A 10,802-nucleotide genomic window follows, 5' to 3' on the forward strand; every position below is an offset into this window, starting at 1 on the left:
GTGCTTAGAATTTCACCTCCTGAAAGTGAGTACTGACCAGCTGTTCTCCCCCCTTGTAATTTTACACGTTTGACAATGCATTTATTTTGAAAGTCAGCTGACTTCTATCAGCTCTTACAGATAAACTTCTGAGTAGGTGCTGACAGTGTCTAAACACTGACAACTTACTAGCATTGTTGCATCACCTTCATATATTAAACCACTCTGTGGCATGTAAAATCAGAAGTTGGTCTGCTGCACACACCGTAAATCTTTACTCATTATTATATCAGATTAGGTTACTTAGTACTTTAATATCTTTTAAACCGTATCTTCCTAAAACACAATCTGAGTAGTTGGTTGGTTTAAAAGGGGGGCAAGGGACCAAACTAATCTGAGTGGTTTTAATAATAGTAATAATGACAATTCCATATGAACATTGTGCAATTTGCTTTCATTTACTGTTTCACCAACACAGCAAACAAGGGTCATAATTTTTTGTCATGGGAAAAATCTTTGCCCTTACCTTTTGTTAACCTATTTTATCTTCAGTTAACTTATTTTGCCAAACAGTGTGTTGTTGTCTTGAAAACATCCATAAAAAATTATTTTGAGCCTGGACTCCTGAAATATGTAGATTTTTTTGGAGGGGACAGCTGGGAGGGAATGTTGCAACTAGTCTGTAATTACATCATATTTTTGTAAAATGCTCCAAGTAATATATTTTTACCTGCAGTAGCATACAGCTTGAATTTCCACTGAATTAATACACAGAAATATTTCATATTGTTTGTCTGCAACTCAGATTTAAAGTATGGCAAAAATCTTTCTGAATCTGGTTCTGATCTTCATAATTAAAGCGAGCAAACTTCCCCTTAACAAACTGTAAAACTACTGACCGGTATTACTGTTAGCACCACTGTTTTCATGACGAATGTCACATACTTTTCTTATTATTTGTTCACCATTGTGAACATTTTATTGCCAAACAATTGGAAGCCTGACGTGCTACAGACGCGAAATTTAACTGACAGGAAGAAGATGCTGTGATATGCAAATGATTAGCTTTTCAGAGCATTCACACAAGGCTGGCACTGGTGGCGACACCTACAACGTGCTGACATGAGGAAAGTTTCCAACCGGTTTCTCATACAGAAACAGCAGTTGGCCAGTGTTGCCTGGTGAAGCGTTGCTGTGATGCCTCATGTAAGGAGGAGAAATGCGTACCATCACATTTGCGACTTTGATAGAGGTCGGATTGTAGCCTATCGTGATTGTGGTTTATCATATCACGACATTGCTGCTTGTGTTGGTCAAGATCCAATGACTTTTAGCAGAATATGGAATCGGTGGTTTCAGGAGGGTAATACGGAATGCTGTGCTGGATCCCAACGGCCCTGTATCACTAGCAGTTTAGATGACAGGCATCTTATCTGCACGACTGTAACAGATCGCGCAGCCACGTCTTGATCCCCGAGTCAACAGATGGGGACATTTGCAAGACAACATCCATCTGCACGAACAGTTTGACGATGTTTGCAGCAGCATGAACTATCAGATCGGAGACCATGGCTGCGGTTACCCTGGATGCTGCATCACAGACAGGAGCGCATGCGATGGTGTACGCAACGACGTACCTGGGTGCACGAATGGCAAAACGTCATTTTTTCGGATGAATCCAGGTTCTGTTTACAGAATCATGATGGTGACATCCGTGTTTGGCGACATCGCGGTGAATGCTCATTGGAAGCATGTATTCGTCATCGCCATACTAGCGTATCACCTGGTGTGATGGCACGAGGTGCGATTGGTTACACGTCTCGGTCACCTCTTGTTCGCATTGATGGCACTTTGAACAGTGGACGTTACATTTCAGATGTTTTACGGCTGTGAAACCCTACGTTTCAGCAGAATAATGCACGACCACATGTTGCAGGTCCTATACGGGCCTTTCTGGTTACAGAAAATGTTCGACTGCTGCCGTGGCCAGCACATTCTCCAGATATCTCACCAATTGAAAAGTCTGGTTAATGGTGGCCGAACAACTGGCTCGTCACAATACACCAGACACTACTCTTGATGAACTGTGGTATCGTGTTGAAGCTGCATGGGCAGCTGTACCTGTACATGACATCCAAGCTCTGTTTGACTTAATGCCCAGGCATATCAAGGCTGTTATTATGGCCAGTGGTGGTTGCTCAGGGTACCGAGTTCTCAGGGTCTATGCACCCAAATTGCGTGAAAATGTAATCACATGTCAGTTCTAGTATAATATATTTGTCCAGTGAATACCCGTTTATCATCTGCATTTCTTCTTGGTGTAGCAATTTTAATGGTCAGTAGTGTAGTTTCAACATTGTAACAATGTCATCTTCAGGCCCATACACTTGTTGACATCAACTGCGTGTGGCCGATACTAGAAGTCCAAGACTTCTAGAATCAGCTGCATGCAGTTGACGTCAACAACTGTATGGGCCTGAAGATGACATTGTTACAACGTCGAAACTAGTTGTCAAAATAAAATTGACACCTTAAATACAGCTGGAGGAATTTCTTCATTTTTAATATAAACATATACCAGCTGACGTCCCACTGTCCTCCATTTCAACTGTGGATGTACGATGATGAAACTATGCTGGTTATCGGGCATAGCCTGCTGGATTCCCTGAAATCAGGTTGGCTCGGCAGTAGTGTTTCCACTGTGCCACCTAAGAACCCATGCTACTGAAATTGCTGCTGCTACTACTACCATGATGGACAGCTTTGAAGTCCAACAGACTTTTCTTCATCTTTACAGGATATCGACCAACAGGGATGACAGCATTTTCTTGTGTGACTGAATGTCTCATGAAGTTGTTCATGGCCTTCCAGGATATTATGGCTGTAGTATCTTCCAACATGTGCTTGAGCACTTTGCTGCGTTGGACCTCAGCATCTTTAGCACCTACCCACCCACTGTGTACACTGTATAGCCCACACTGTCACTGGCACTGAAGAGTAGAATATGGCCCATGATCAGTGAAGTAATGTATCAGACTGCCATGGACACCCTATAACTATATATGTGGGTACCTCTCATCATGGGATCTGAGTGGCCTATCTTTCCTTTCTAAACTATCCCAATATATCCGTCTCTCCTTCCCGAGGAAGGAACTGTTATTTCTGGAAGCTTGATAGTGTGTCACCTACTTTTAAATGTGTCTGTTGATAGTAATACACATTTTGTCTCCTGAAGGTATTGATTATTTCTATGTCTTCCTACAATCATCGCAACATTGTTCACAGTGTCCATTGATCTTCTGTCTCACTTTCTTCTACATCATCACGAAGTAATATTTCCATTAGCAGGACAGCTGACTCTTCCAAGAGCTTTCTGTTACTGTCTTTATCATTTCATTTGAATATAGACAGGACTGCTAATGATATCTCATCACTGATTATTTTATAAGGTTCTCCCATGGGATCCATTTCTAAGTTAATTTCCACATATTATTTCCATCATTCCATTTCTGTTGTCTATAACTATTCTTTAAAACAATGTATAATGTGTCTTTATCTATGAAGCATTTGGTTTCCTTCTTCGTGGGTCATGCTGCTATGGTAGGAGACACTGGCTAGCAGTGTCTCAATCCACACGAGATACTCCTCTACAAGGGCACCTCATGATGTATCTGTTTATGGTCTCTGTCAGTTCCTGCTTCTTTCAAGTCTACTTTGCCACCCAGTGATGTGCTTCCAGACAATAAAACTCATCTCATTTTGCCTTCCTTATGAGACTATTTTGTCCTTATGCACGTTTTCTGTGATGTTTCATGTCTCCCTTCAAATGAAGATGTAGTGTATAATATTATGTTTACTCAGTCATTCCACTTCCAACCTTTCACACAGCCAGCTACTGTCATATTTACCAGTGTGTTTGAAGTTTCTCAAACACTCCCTTCAAAAGCTGATGGATTAAAAGTTATATTCCTTTCCTTTAGATCGAGTTCCTTAATAGTTTAATCTAGTTACCCTCCAAGATTATCAGTCAGATGTCTATGCCACAACAATGATTTCACATTTACATGAACAGTGTACACAAGAGGCTTGATCCTTTCCTAGAGGTTAACTGCCTTTCTTGTCCATCCCAACATTTTCTGATGAAAGGGCCTTATTTCAGAATGTATAATCAGGCTTATCATATACTTGGGAGATTTCAATGCACATGTAGAGGAATGATATGCAAATAAAATTTTTCTTTTTACTATAAATATTTTAGAATTGGTGAGCAGGAATATAAGATTAGAAGGACAAGGTTTTAAGATGAAGTTCAGTTGGAATGCAGAGCTTGCAGCAGTTGGTATGACCATGATGGCACAGTTCTGGGAGCGGCCCTAGTGAAACATACAACACTGAACAGGCTAGGTATGAAGTGATAGATGCAACTCTGAAATGGAGTGCAGACAGCAGATACATCGTACTATAAAGCATTAAAGAATACAAATAAATTCAATAGTTAATAAGAAAAGCTGCTGCTATTCCTGTGTATTATGAAGCTATTGTTAAACTAGTGCTGCTTGTTTAATATTTAGCAGAGTAAATTAGTACTTGGCAAAGGACCTGTGTGATGTTAGAATGAAGCGGTGTTTAGCACTTGAATACACGAACATCCTGCTGCTGATAGGATCCTATTTTTAAATGGCAACAGTATATTCTACCTTGTATTTGGGGAGTGCTGACCTATATAATGCCCAGTGGTTCTGTATAGATTTTGTAGAAATGTCTCTACCTTGCTTTCAGATACACTCACTATGATAAAGTGCATAAAAATTGTATTGTGCTGTGATATGCCTTAATAGTGACATTAGCATTGCAAAAGAGTTTTATGTGTAACAGTTTAGCAAGACTGTTGTTCTGTAGGAACACTTGCGTAAGCACTACAAAAAATTACACAACAAAACCTCACAATGTGGTCCACTATGCAAATGTCATTTTTTTTTATGATGATAAACAAAATGTTGTGTTCTAGCAAAAATTGTAAATTTATTGCACTTTCCAGGTGTGAGATGGTTCAAACAAGTATGCTCCTGGTCAACTCCGAATGAGAATGTGGTTAAACATTTCTGAAGGGAATCCAAACAATCGTGTTGCAGAACTTAAGATAAAAGAACAGTTTAATATTGGAAAACGTTTTCTTGAGCAGTGTATTATTTTCATTAATTACTGTAAGCACATTCCTCTAATTTTAATTACTTTGCCATTGATCTTATCATTTATGTTGACCTTTTACTTCTCAGATTTTTTTTTTCTTTTTTTAAATTAGTTGTGTGCAGAGTTTGTGCTGTATTGTCACCAATACTTGATTCAGAATAAATAATGCCAAATGTTATCCATTAAACTTTTTTTCTTTACTCTGTTATGCCATATTAAAGTTGGACTATGGGAAGAAATCTTACCTTGGTCGAGGTGTGAAGGTGATTTTCGCTATAGTGGCAGACTATTAAGTTTATCACATCCATATTTACTCAACTATCACAACAGCTGAAGATTGCAGACAGATGGTTGCAACATGTTTATAAAAGTATATTAGCAATTTTTGGAATAAAGTAAGGTACCTAATCAACAGTTGGGTGGGAATCCCAAACATTCAAGCAATACTCAAGAACTGGCTGCACTAGTGTTTTATACGTAGTTTTTATAGATGATCTACACTTTACTAGAATTCTGTCAATAAACCAAAGTTGACCAACTGATCTTACATGTTGGTCCCATTTCATATCACTTTGCAGTGTTATGCCTGGATATTTAATCAAAGTGACTGTCAAGTGCCACACCACTAATACTGGATTTGAATTTTATAAGATTGTTCTTCCTAGTTATCTGCATTAATTTCCATTTTTCTACATTCATTGCAAGCTGTGATTCATCATACCACATAGTATTCTGTCCGAGTAGCACTGTATCCTCCTAGTCAGTCAATGACAACACTTTCCTATATATTACAGCATCATAAGCACAGTCACAGGTTGCTGCTCACCCTATCCGGCAGGTCACTGATGTACAGGTGGCCATAATTAAAGTGGGATTTTCAAAATGCTGGAGACTGCTTGACAATCTTATGCTTGAAAATGGCTTAATGCCGAAATTCTAACTGTAACATAAAATTCTAACAGTGGAAAGCAAGATGAAGTCACTTAAAAAATGCATTTTTTGCTGATCTTGAGGATCTCATTCCTCACCACAGAATTTATGTGCACTTTTTGTCATTCCCTGAAATGCTTATGATGGCCTCCCTCTGGGTTAAAGAGCTGCCACCACAATCTGTTTTTATTACCTTTAATAATAACATGATGATAAGCCCAATCACCCAAGACATTGTTTAGTTCTCAGAAGATGGGCTTTCCTTAAAACCTCTGCAGATCTGTGCTCACAAAATTTATTGCATTCACAAGTCCCCTTCTTATTTTATGAATTGTGGTGGGTGCATTAATTAGTGTGATGGATTGGACGTCATGAGATCCATCCAATTGTGGTTGCTGTTTCCCATGTACAAATAAAGAAAATCGGCTGTGCAGTGTACAGTTTGACTTGCTGTGCCCCAATCTAGCTGACTTTCTTTCAGGCATTGCTCTGCCCATGCTTATCAAAACCTTGAAATGGTCACTGGACTTCATATGGGGGCCATCTTACTACTTAGCCTTTTTTTCCACCCTTACATTTGCATCAAGACTGGAATACTGTGATACATGAAGAGGTGGAGTGGCTAGGTGGTCCCTTCATGCAGAATTTGATATCTGTGCTTGGATCATTGTCTGATTCACAACTCAGGATCTCTAAAGTGCAGTTCATGAACTCTTCACTCAAGCAGTTTTGCTTTTTAACATTGCAATTGCGTGCAACTTTTGGAGTAATAAAGGAAAATATTGATACATCTCCCACCATTGCATGTGCACTTGCAGGTAGAGTGCACACAAAATAACTTGGCCTATACCTGCACAGATGTCATAGTACTGGAAGGGATAACATTGCATAACATGTAAGCTACAGCTAGTGAGTCTGCATATGATTATATGTATGACAAAATGAAAGGGGAAGACTAAAATTTTCAGCACAAGCAAAATCGTTCGACAGTGACTGCAATGTCCAGTTTATTTTATTATTTTTTTTTTGTATACTGTAACAATTTACTTTATTCTGTACATGGTTGTACTGATTTGAAAGTTGTTTTAATCTTGTAGGAGGCAATTAAACCATTAAAAACAATTATGTCTGCCTTCAGCAATGAACCTCTTGTTATGGCGAAACAACATTGGCCTGAGAAAAGGCTTCTTTTCAAAATCTTGCAGTTGCGTATGGAAAGCTTCACAAAATAGCATATCCTAATTTTTAGAGGCATTGAAGGAGCTTGGAGTTGTTTTGTATAAAAGAAGAACATTTTGTGATTACGATGATGTCAAAAGAGAGATGTGGTCACTTTTTATATTAGAGTTACAAATGCCAACAGATTTTTCAAATCTGCAGTCAGCTATAAAATGGGACAAAAATACCAATACTTTGCCAAAAGACACCAGCACAGTGTTCACTAACTTCACTCAATTTGGAGCCAATTCATTTGGTTTTAGATTTATGTAGACTACATGTCATAAGTCTGAAGGGATTAACCACATAATATATAATGCTAATTTATACTCTGTACCATTTTACAAGGACTTTTTACAGGTACTATGCATACAGAATTTGTTCATTAAATATGTCCAGTTAAATAATGGTGATGCATTGTTTCAAAATCTCTCTTTTTCATCACAAATATTCTTACTCAAGTATAGAGATACAATTTTTATTTTTTATTTATTTTTTTACACAAGTTGTTCCGGATTTAATGATGAATATAAAAATTACAAAAACTCAAACGCCAACATTTTCAACAAGGGAGCTCCTTTTGCTTTCCGTATGACATATTAAGAGGTTATTTCAGTATGGTCAATGATTCTACAAATATAGACATTCAAAAATCAATAGTTTCTCATGACAATACCAAAAAAGTAACAGTTGCATAAACAAAGATCAACTGAAGCAAAACCAGTTTGACACTACTCTGCCAAAAGGAAATCTCATAAAACAAAAAAGGAGTAAAAAATGTAGCACAGTGAACATTGCTTACTTTGATACTGACAATGTAAAATTAAGAACATGTGTCCAAGGAAATTGTGTCAGTTGTCAATATTACCCTAGGATTAATTTTTTCCCCTTCTTCACCATATCTTTCCTGGAGTAGTAAACCCTTGGGATGTGTTTGTAACTGTGTTTTCTTTTTCTCCCTTTATCCCCTAGTTTGATACCTAACAATCCAGTAAAGTATGCTTTTTAATAAGAATTTTGCTTCATCATTAGCCACCTCTAACATAAATTTAATGTCACTCCATGTAACCACAAATGCTTATTGTTCATCACTTTCCCTACACATACAGTGAGTGAAGACTGCCATGCAATAGTATGTCGTGAAGTGAGAGGAACAAGAATACCAGAAGTGTGCAAGTCAACAGCCAAATGAGGCAGACACCTCTTCAGAACGAAGTGACAGTATCTCCCAGCACTTAGGATGATTGTTTTACTGGAGATGGGATGAATACTTCGCACAATCTCTAAAAATGTTCATGCAGGGTTTACCTTCTAATGTCCCTATAGAGGTATCATTTTTCTGACACACAAGAGTGGCTAATTATGTAAATGAGATGAATATGGATAATTTATGAGCCATATATAACTTACTTGCTTCAAAATACTGTCACGTCTATGCCACAATCAAGTCCAAATCCAAAGGTAGCAGCATCACTGAAGTTCAACACTTAATACTGAAACCAAGTTTATCACAGACACCAACTTAAAGCCAGAACTGAACTGACCTCCTGGATGGAAAGTGCAGCTATTTATACAAACAAGGTATTTCAAGAACCTTCCAGAAATGATGAATTCTCAAAAACAAATAACTGCTGATGGTCGAGTTCAAGCTGGCACCCCACGGCACATCATCCAGTGATGCTAACTACTACACCACGCTGCATGCACCACAGCTTGCAGTAATGGATTAATCTCGTAATCTGATGTACTGCATTTTTTTTTTCCTCTCTCTTTAAGAAAGTTGCACAGTCACAATGCCACACTGTATTCTTATCCAGGCAGTTCACATAGTTCCATCTTTGTGTGTGAATAAGGATTTATTCTTCCTCTAATATTCACTTACTAATCATTTGATTAGGTTCAAGGAGAAACATTAAAATCTATACATACATTAAGGCCCCCACCATGGTTTCTGTCTGTATGTTCGGGCTAATCTCAGGAACTACTGTAGGGATTTTAATGTGGTTTTCACTAATAGACTGAGCGATTCATGAGGAATATTTGTGGGCACAGAAGATAGGCATAAGGTCACCCAACTGTAGTGACAGGCTGGCACAAGGTACCGCTATAGTGATGTTCCATCTTGCATGCATCACTTGTCACCTGGTCAGTCCTCCAACACTAGATGTGTTGTGACAAATTGTTCCACAATTGCAATGTAATAACATTCACTAGTGATCGCTTCTCGCTTAAAAACAGGCCCATAATGCCTCTGCTCATATCACAGTCCAAACAGCAACTTTAAAGAGAATACAACAGTTTCGTTTCACACAAATGGGAATTTTCAGAACCCTGAAATTGCCCATTTTATTTATTCAGGGCTCCATTCAAAAGGAAGTGTGTTTAATCTGTGAACCAGATGCAACCAACATCAAATACTTTGTTATCAATCATTGTGAGAATCTGGTTCACATAAGTCAGCCCTTTGTTGCACAGTTTGGACAAATATTTGCCTAGTGACTTTGGATTTTGATTGGGTGAGTCTAGGGTGCCAAATGTGTAAGCAATATAAGGTATTTTTTTTTCTTTTTGAGAGGCTTGGGGAGTAGTTCACTACTCCTTAGTAGTCTCTTCAATTGCTTGCAGTTTGTCAAGTAGTTGGTAGTTTGCAAATGTTTTTCTCATGCCTTCTTAATACGATGTCACATGTGTGTTCTTAGGTCAGTGTCTGTGGTTTCCAGATGTAATTACACATGCATATGTTTGCCTCCTCCTTCACACGTAACTACCAAGAAATTAAATTTACATTCAACTGCCACACATTTCCCAGGTCAGATGTGAAGGTTGATGATAATTTATTGATTGTTAAATGCAGCTTAAAAATAAATTGCAAACATGTAGGAAATTAAGGTGCTGGGCCTGGATAAACCAAAAGAAACAGATTGTTGAGAGTTTCAGAGTGGGAATTAAGCAATGCTGGACTGAAATGGGAATGAAATACAACAGAAGACATGCACAGTTTTGTGAGATGAAATTGAGACAGTAGAGGATACTAGGCAAAAGGATAGGACCTGGTAGAAACCTGTAGATAATATACTAAATACTGTATTCAATTAACGAAAGTAGAAAACAAAAACTCAATAAACAAAGCAGTCTGCCACGGCTACTGCTGATCAGTTAACAAATTCCTCCTGCTTTAGCCAGTCTGAATTCTATATCATCTCTACTTCGGCTATTATCATTTTTCTGTAAGTCTGAGGGCTTTTCTTTTCACCAGTGTGTCTATCATGTACATCAGGTGGAATAATTTTGTCACGAGTGGTGCTCCCAATATTTTGGTAATTCTGAGGGTGTGTCATCTACTCCAGTGGCATATTAACATATTCATCATCTTAAAGCTGTTGCGTATTCATTGTCTTAAAGCTGCTGCTCATTTCACTGTAGAGAAAAGGAAGAAACAATTGTTGCTATAAGTGTTTCATCCCTTAAGTTGTGTAACTATTTAG

This window comes from Schistocerca americana, chromosome 2 (genome assembly GCF_021461395.2).
Source record: "Schistocerca americana isolate TAMUIC-IGC-003095 chromosome 2, iqSchAmer2.1, whole genome shotgun sequence".
NCBI classification, from domain to species: domain Eukaryota; kingdom Metazoa; phylum Arthropoda; class Insecta; order Orthoptera; family Acrididae; genus Schistocerca; species Schistocerca americana.